The sequence below is a fragment of the Seriola lalandi genome, unplaced genomic scaffold (genome assembly GCF_002814215.2).
Source record: "Seriola lalandi dorsalis isolate HSWRI2012SDOR001 ecotype SW California unplaced genomic scaffold, Sedor1 jcf7180002054537, whole genome shotgun sequence".
In the NCBI taxonomy this organism is placed as follows: domain Eukaryota; kingdom Metazoa; phylum Chordata; class Actinopteri; order Carangiformes; family Carangidae; genus Seriola; species Seriola lalandi.
Window position 1 is genome coordinate 995,597 of NW_019525090.1, and position 9,400 is coordinate 1,004,996.

The following is a 9,400-nucleotide window of genomic DNA, read 5'->3' on the forward strand; positions in this document are numbered from 1 at the left end:
TTTTCTTTATGATTTTGTAATTGCTTTCTTCCTCATCACTAAATATCTTTAAATTGCCTCTCCTGATATTATTTCCATTTTCCATCTCCGCTTAGGTTTTTTGTGGAAATTTCCCAGACAGCTTTGGCCGGGTCCTGAACCACTGCTGATGCGTGAAGTTATGCGACTGATGCAAAACCTGGCTTTAATTGTGTTTTTTGTCGGCCCATATCATATGTTTTAAATGTGAAATATGTTTGGGTTGCTTTGTGTTTTATTGGACAACAGGGTGTTTGATATAATTCAAAATGATGGAGTGGTAACACTGTATCACAGAGGCAGCGACAGAGTTCAACAACTCTATTTGATTGATAGTTTGTACCTCAGACCAAAACATAAAAATTTGACACTTGGTTGACTGCCTCAACACACTAAACAGTTTTTACAAACAGAGTAGCCACTTCGCTACAGATGTAGCAAGACCTCTGTTCTACTGGTTTAATGTATGTATTCGATAAAAAAGTCACTGATTGGTTTAACTACTTGTCATTTCGATCAGGGTTCACTATATGGGATCATTAAGCATTCAAGTCCAATGCAATTCCAGACAATAACTCTGAAAAGGCTTCCTTCAATAATCTGTAAAAGAAAAATCCTGTTCACTTTTAATACAGTGATCAGCATCAGCATCATCAGACCAGCATCAGCACATGTGCACAGTTTTTCAAGGTACTTGGCGGTAAAGTTTGAACTAAGCATCTTGGGGAACTTGCCATACTTCTCCTATGGATTTACACTGTCTCAATAGCCCCTCTTATACAGCCTGGTCAAGGCGGGGATGTTGCGCCTTTATTCTGCCTCACTGCTCTATATAAAATGTACGACCATGGAACCGGGGGACATTGTTGTTTCGGCAACGGACATAGTCAGAGAGCAAAATCAACATCTATGTAAAAGAGAGAGCCGGCATGACGGGACAGACTCTGATGCTGCTGTGGTTCACATCACACCTCTGATTCCAGAGGCTGTGGCGGCATAATGAAGGATTTGTTTGGTTCTGTGGAAACAAAGTCGGCAAAATGAGGGGTCCTCTTAATGGCAAATTCGGATCTCTGTTGAAAAGAGGCAAATATCTTCTTTCTCTTTGTGTGATCCATGATGTGAATCCACGATGTTGAGATCAGGGCTCTGTTGGAGCCAAACCATCTGTTTCAGGACTCCTTGTTCTTCTTGTCACTGAAGATAGTTCTTTATGACTCTGGCTGAATGTTTGGGGTTGTTGTCAAGCTGAAGAATGCATTCAGGACCAATCGACCACACATCTAAAGTGCTATCTAAAGGTTTTGCACAATACTTTATTTTCTCATTATTACCATTTACCAAGTTATTCAGTGTTTCCAAGGAACTTTTCTTGTTGTAACAACATACCTCTAACTTTCTCAATATTTCACAAAACCGTTGTAGCTTGTTAAAACAATGTTCAGAGTGGCTATGTGTTGAAAGATCTACTGGCTCTGAGCAGCAACATCCTGTAATCGAATCGTCTGGCAAGAGGTGCTGATAAGCATGAAATTCACCCTGAATCCACAAATTGCCATTTAAACATTGATGTTTATGCACGGATTAGACAAACACGTCACTTTGTGTAAATATGTCATCTTTAGAGGTGCCTGTAGGCGTATATTTGAACTTTGGAGACTCGGGCTAGCTGTCCAGTCCTCAGGCTAAGCTAGGCTAACCATACTCCTAATCCTCCAGCTACATTTTTAATGCATGCACATGAAATTGATATCAAACATCAAGTCATCTAATTCTTGGAAATACAGCAAATATGTGTATTTCCCTAAATGTGCAATCATGCTTTTAGAAGACACGCTGTCCAACACTGACAGCAGTTGTCACAATAGCACCAAACCTGATAGCAGATATGCTTACAACAAAACAAAACATTAAATCCAGCCAAAAGCATGCCTTATTTATTATCATACTGTTCCCATGAATTTTCATAAATACCAGCAACACGCTTTTTTAATCCAACTGCGCGGGCTTCCAAAGGACTCTGTGACTCAGACAAGCACCTTATTGGCTTGTGGTTGCTCCTAGTACGATCCAAGTTGAGTCACTGAGAGAACCCACCCATCCCTGAGAGAGCAACCACACACTGAGGAAAATGACAGTCTGTCAGCCACAGATAGACCCCAGATATCAGGAATCCCTGTGAATCCAATCTCAGTTTAAGCCCCATGGGTCTTTACAAAGGCTGATATCCAGGGATTGTCTCATTCTCAGAGCAAATTATATTCATCTTTGAGTCTGTCTCACTTATGTGTGATTGAGAGACTGATTTCGCACAGACAAAGCACATCTTGAGCCCGAAGCAATTCAAGTGTGTGTGTGTGTGGTTGTGTGTGTGTGCATGTAGACTTTTTAGGGAGCACCAAGTGGTTCAGTGTGTGGTAAAATGTCAGGAGGAGTGTTAATCTTTTTCTAGAGCTGTGGAGACGGTGCATGTTTGTCTCATCTGTGTGACTCAGATAACCCAAAACTCCATCAGCACAATGGCAATGTTTTTCAGCTTTGGCTTTTCTGTTTTGCTTCTACTTCTGATAGTGACATTTATCTCTTTCTTTCTCTCTCTCGGTCCACCGCTCTGTATTTCTGATGATGACACAGCTCAGAGGTCAGAGGTTAAACTCTTCCAGCCAGGCAGAGGTGGTCTTACCACACGACACAAGCTTGAACATGGAGTCTGTCAGGATACCAGTAAGATCACTTCTGACCATAATAGCAGACCACAATTGTCCCCCCGTGCACTTTGATGATGAAATGATCTCCATTTCTCTGGTCCAGACCCAATTATCTCTACTGTATCGCAGGGGAATTACCTCTGTGCATGTGTGGGAGGTGTGGGGGATGTTAATGATTGGGTTTGGGATCTGGGACCCGTGAGTCACCTCCGGGTTGTTGAGCTGCTTGATCTGCTCAGTTCTTGCCTCTTCTCAAACGGATCAGCCAACACTGTTATTCTGTTTCTAAACTTTTTACACACTGTATATAGCTTTTTCATATATGTTTTATATGAGTTATATGAGTTTTTACATTTCATAAATGTGAAATTTGTCTGGCTTCATAAGAAGGAACTAAAGCTTCTCCCACTCTAAATTTCAGTTGTGTGCTCTGCCTCAAAAAGAAAGGAGGGCAATATGTTTGTTCCCTCACAACCAAGTCAAGGAAAAGGCAGTACTGAAATGTAAAACAAATAATAAGCCAACAAACAAGCTGGTAGCTCGGTACTGATCAGATATTTTGGTGGAAAATGAATACGTCATCTGAGAATATTTTACTCAGTATCAATATTATTGCAGCTTGCCAAATACATTAAACATTTTCTCATTACGTTAATAGAAGACATAATCCATTTTAGATTAGATTTCCTTAAAAATGTATTTGCTGTTGCAAATTAGTTGTGTATAAACATAATTTCTTGGAGACAAGGTTGACGTCCAATGACATTCGATCAAACAGATATTCAGCCTCTAAAATAAGTCGAGGGTGACCAATTCAGGCCTTAAATCGGGCATTATCCATACAGTGTCTGGCCAGCGTTTAGTTTAGTTAGCATGCTAGCTAAAGGTTGCAGATAATTGATCAAAAACCAAAGTAGTGAGCAAATCAGCAGGGTTCATCATGAGTGAATCATCTATAAATATCTGTACAAAATCTCGTATTTTGTGCAAATAAATCTCATAGATATTGAAATATTTCACTGGGGAAACAAAAACTTTGATTTGCTGGAGGTGCTATCGTGAAAGTCAGTTATCTCAGTAGTAGGTGAGATATTTCATTCTCGACCCAACTAGTGGACCAACTGACAGAATCAGTGAGATCACTCCTGACACTCTGACGAAGGCTTCACGCTGAAATGTGTCAGCAGTTTTATCAGTCAATTTGTGTCAGTTTTTTGCTCATTCATGTTTTTCCTGACTTGGTTTTGAGGAAACAAACATTCTACTGCCGGCTGCCTACTGGACACTTGAAATGTGAGAATTTAGGCTGTCTTTTGTACTGGACGGATGAGACTCTGTTTTCCAAGGCTGCTGTTAACAATCCCTCCAATGATAATGTTATCTTGATCATGTGCCCGTGGTAATATGAAGAAGTACTGAAGTGCTTCCAGAGGTTGTGTCCTTGGAAATGTTGATGTGTCATGAATCAGAACACGATAATGGCCGTTTTCACACATTTAACATATTAACTCAGCTGGCGTTTGGCAAGAGGAAAATGTCACAGAAACTGATGTGCTAGGTCAAAAAAGTTTAAGGGAGATACAGAAACCAAATTTGAAATAAAAGCCAAGCTGAGGTTGAACATCTGGTCTACGTGAGACGTTATGAATGTCTCTTTTAGTTTGCGGGGCGTCTGGGACACTACATGTTGGTCCCATTGAAACTATATGTATGACTCAGAGAACCCAAAACATCATTGATAGAGTAACTATTGTTCAAGAGGTTTCCTGTTATGGTCTCATGTATTACATGATGGAACATATCTGTCTTCTGTTTTTACAACTTTGTACAAAAAATTGTCAAAGAAGCAATAAGCGATTTTCTTGTGGTTTATTTTCCAGACACTTAACAGTTTTTATTCATCATGAGAGAGGTGCTAGTGGTCACATTTTGCTGTCATTACTGCTTTACAAAATACACTCTTTAGTCTTGTTGTGACACGTTTATTTTTGACCTTGGAATCAGCAGTTGAGAAAACAATCCTGCCACAAGGTCCATTCATGTCGCAGTGATCCTCAGTAGATGGAGTTTGCCTGTTGTGATATGATCAAAAGCTCCATAACAAACACTAATGGATGTGAATTCCTCAAAATTCTTAGCACTGGACCAACTACGTCTGCTTAAGATCATATGATATGATTGAAAAACTGAGAGAGACTTTGCTTTGTCAGTTTGTCTCTTTTTTTTTAGGCTTTAAGGCAGCTGGAATTCAACTGAATACAAAACCCAGTGTGTGTAGTGGCTTTTTCTAAACCGTTAAACCATTTTAAATATAACAAGCTAATAAATCATTTAATATAGATTTTTTTTTAGCTAGCAAAATGGCTCCAGGAATGGCACTGTCCATTGGCTGGTCAGTCTTTCACTCTGCTCCAGACTGAAATATCTCAATAACTGTTACTGTAGATGGATTGTCATCAGAGTTTGTGCAAACATTCACGGTGCCCAGAGGATGAATGCTACTGGTTTTCATAACTCTTTGATCCCTGCCATGTGCAGATCTACATGGCACCTTATGGTGATAACTGTGCCTTCATCGAGTCAACATTTTTTTTCTTTGCTCAGTACTTTGCTTCACTAAATATCGGAAAATCAATGACATTCCCATTAGCCAACTGTACTTTGTTTTTCAATAATTAGCAGTTGTTAGCATACTAACAAGCGCTATCATGTTAAACATTAAATTCAAACAAACCTAAACATGTTAGCATTGTCACTGTGACTCTTAACCTTGTTTAAAACTGAAACTATATGTTTTGAATCAGTTAAAGATGTATGACTGTTGTGAATGAGGGGCTTGGGACTAAGTGTCATGGACAGTGTAGGGAAGTCGGAAACTATGAGGAGACGAACAAACACATTGCTGGTTTTGGTTGTCATGAGTCATTTTTTGACAATAGAGAAAATTTAGAGCAACACCAGATTTATATACCAGACCTTGTTGTTAGCATGCTAACACAGTAACCTAAGATCGTGAAGATGGTTTACATTACATTACTTTGTCCTTGTCAGTATATTAACTTTAGCATTTAGCTCAAAGCACGGCTGTTGACATACTGTTTTCCTGACCTACATGTGCAGGAGTTTTTTTTTGTTTTGTTTTGTTTTTTCAGGTGAAGTACTTCTGTTTGTAGGAAGAACTTAACTTGTAAATATGTATGAAATGTTTTAATGAGCTGAAATATAATATTTAACAGCTAAGAGAAAAAAATCCACTGTATTTGCCGATCTTTATGTTGCTCCTAAAGCCATAAGGCTGCACAATGCCTGCATGAGGTTATAGGCTGAGCTACAGACATAAGTCGTCTTACTGTGCGGTCCCCCTCTGTGTCAACCCAGAAAACAACATTTCTCTGTAGCCATTTCTCTGTACCCAGACACCCTTGCTCCCACAAAACAACTGTTGCCTTGGTAACCAGTAAAGTAGGGCACAATCACTGACCAGCAGGAAGTGTGGAGCATTTCAGGTTAATGAGAGCGTCCATGTGGGAAGGGGTGTGTGCACAGCAGGAGGGAGACCTCTGCGTCATTCTGACAAAGGGGTTTTCCTTGGGTTTATGACAGTGGGAATATTGTTCCAGTGTTATCCTGCTAGTACATACAGTATCACGCTATTCGGTCAGTTTTATAAACAGGATACTTTCTGTTTTCCTGTCTGCACCCTGTATAATTTCTTCCGTCCATTGTGTGAAGTACCTGTGAAGTATTTCCACATACCAAAATATAAATATAACAAGGTATTTAATTCAATCTAATGGGATAATTTCATGTTACAAATTTCACTTATTTCACATAATTCTCAACTATGACAACTAATTTGAGGCTTTTATACTGATCAAATGAACCTTCTCATCCTGCTGAATTTCAAGTGTTTTTTTTTTTTTTTTCAGTCTTTCAGAATTTCCAACGAGGTTTTACTGCAGTGGAAGAATGAGTTTTCCCACTAGCAAAATAATTCACTTAACAAAACAGAAATGTAAGACAGAGTTTTTGACTAAGATGGATGCACATATTACAGTTTGGTTCTCAGTAGGATTCTGATGTAATCCAAAATTTCCTCCAAGGAGCTGTGTCTGAGATGTTTCTGAAAGAGGGCTGATTGCAGGTCACTCACATTTTCCACTGTAATCTATCAAACTAAGGTTGTAAGTGTTGCAATATTGAGTATATACAGCCTGGATCAGAGACTGTGGTAGGAAATGGCCTGCAGCCAGTTTGGCTCGACTGCAGGTCAGTGAATATGTTTGTTGCATGCTGATCTTGGACCTGAGCTGCAGCCCACAAACACACACACACACACACATACAGCCTGGCTTTGCTGTAGTTGTGAGGACACAGTAGATTAAAACTTTTTTCTCGTAGAATTATGTAACTCTTACCGTAAAACAGCAGATATTTATTTTTTTGCCCACTTGGAAGTAGCATAACAAGCTTTAAACTCATCATTATCTCATTATCTCCTTATTAGTTGATATTGCAAATGTATTTGCTAACAGTATTACATCCAGCACACAATGCACAACAATTGGATTTATTGGGGCATCTGGCCACAATGAATGTTCAGGCCTCAGTATACTAAACTGAAGTTTAATGGTCAAACAGTGTCTGAAATCTCTTCCTCTGACACCGCAGGACAGAGCAGCAGTTTCAGACATGTGGGGATCAACACAGAAAGACCCGTATCTCTCAGACAGGGGCAGAAAAAAACCCCTTATCGCTCATAGAGGTTTTTCAATAAGGATGCTGTGATCTACAGTGTCAAAAGCAGCACCAGCAAAACAAAAATAAACCCTGCATGCAATGAGGAATGAACAAAATGTGCTCTCAGCTTGAAATGTCTTCAGCAGCATGTCAAGAGTATAGGTCTTTGCAAGTACAGACAAACACACACGCACTCTCTCATCCACACACACACACACACACACTCACACACACACACAGGCACAGTGGCCTAACTTCTTGGTTTTGGCAGGTTGTCAACATTATCTCCATCTCTCTTTCTCTTTCCCCCCCATTCCCAGCTGTTCACATCTATCAAGACTGCACTCATTACCAGCAGGCAATTAAGGGTCTGGACTGAAGGTATTGTACTGAATCCTATTCAAACACAGGCACCCACCCACACAGACACAGACGTTGAATGTAGTGTTTGTGTTCAGGCAGAGCAGCAGTGTAATCAGTCATGCTGCTGCAATACCCTTACCATGATTTGCCTTCAGCAGGATCATACTGAAATCTACAGAGGCTCCTTATCTGCCAAACTGTTGCATTAAAAAAAAAAATCTCACCACCTTGTTCTGTCGGACTAGAACTGAAAGTGCAGCTCACTGGGACCCGTTCCATCATAATATCAGGAGACACCCTCTATCTCAGTTATTAAAGGACGCAGAGCAAGTGCAGAGGGATTGGACAGAATGACAGAATGTAGATGATTAACAGGTGATGACATGAGGACTGGCTGCATGCAATTTTGTGTTACTGTGACTCACATAGCCTGTGTGTGTGTGTGTGTGTGTGTGTGTGTGTGTGTGTGTGTGTGTGTGTGTGTGTGTGTGTGTGTGTAGTTCAGTTTTTACATTACAGTTACTCACCTCAACAGCGCAACATGAATTTGACATTTTGTGGATCAGCTTTTTTGCTGTCTTACCCAGAGTTTGATTGGTGGGTTGATATTAATGTAGTCTTTGTGTGTTCAGTGAAAGGACCGGTCGCGTTAGCTTGGTGCAGGGTCTGGCGTTGTGCGGAGGTGGTTAGTCCTGCAACTCCAAAGTTGTCTAATTTACATACTGTATACTAATGTTAGCTGCTGGCAAACCTACAGGAAAATGGTGATGGATAGCAGTGGAGGAACGTAACAAAGCACATGAAAGTACTGAATTTCTGTATAGTTTTGAGGTACTTGTATTTTACTAGAGTACTTGGATTGTATGCTACTTTGTACTTCTATTACAAAACATTTCAAAGGCAAATACTATACTTTTTACTGCACAACATTTATAATTGTTGTAGTTACTTTCCAGATAAAGGTTTTACATTAAAAGGATAATCTTATAAATACAATGTAGTGCAATTGTTCTTCAGCCTTCTTGGCTTGTAGTTGGAGCTTCTGGTTGCATGTCAGATGTCTGAGTTTTTAGTAGTTCCACTGAAAAGAAAATTCCCCTCTAGACTCACATGGTTTCATTTAAATAACTGAGTCCAAAGGGTAAAACAATATCCAACATTTCACAAAAAGGCAGAAAAGCAAAGATTGGAGAAATGAACTTGAATTTCACATGCGGGTGTGCATTCTTTGGAATCGCTTAAAGGAACAGCCCTGAATAACACAAAGGCCGATAATGTAAGGAGTAATGTAACTAATCATTTTTGCTTTTGAGTCGTTAGTAATGTAATTATTATTCTCAGTGTAATATGTGACAAGTAATTTATTTGATTTTTCAAGATTCTCACCCACCACTGGAGGCATCTGTTTTGCATTTACACGTTGTGAAATGTGTAAATCAAATTTTCCTTGTGGGATGATAATGTACTGAACTGGACTCATGCCAGGACACAAAGTGCAACTGAGTGGGAAATAAATTAGTGACAGTGGGAGCTTCATATTTTATGGGGGAAGTTTCATTTAGTGACATATA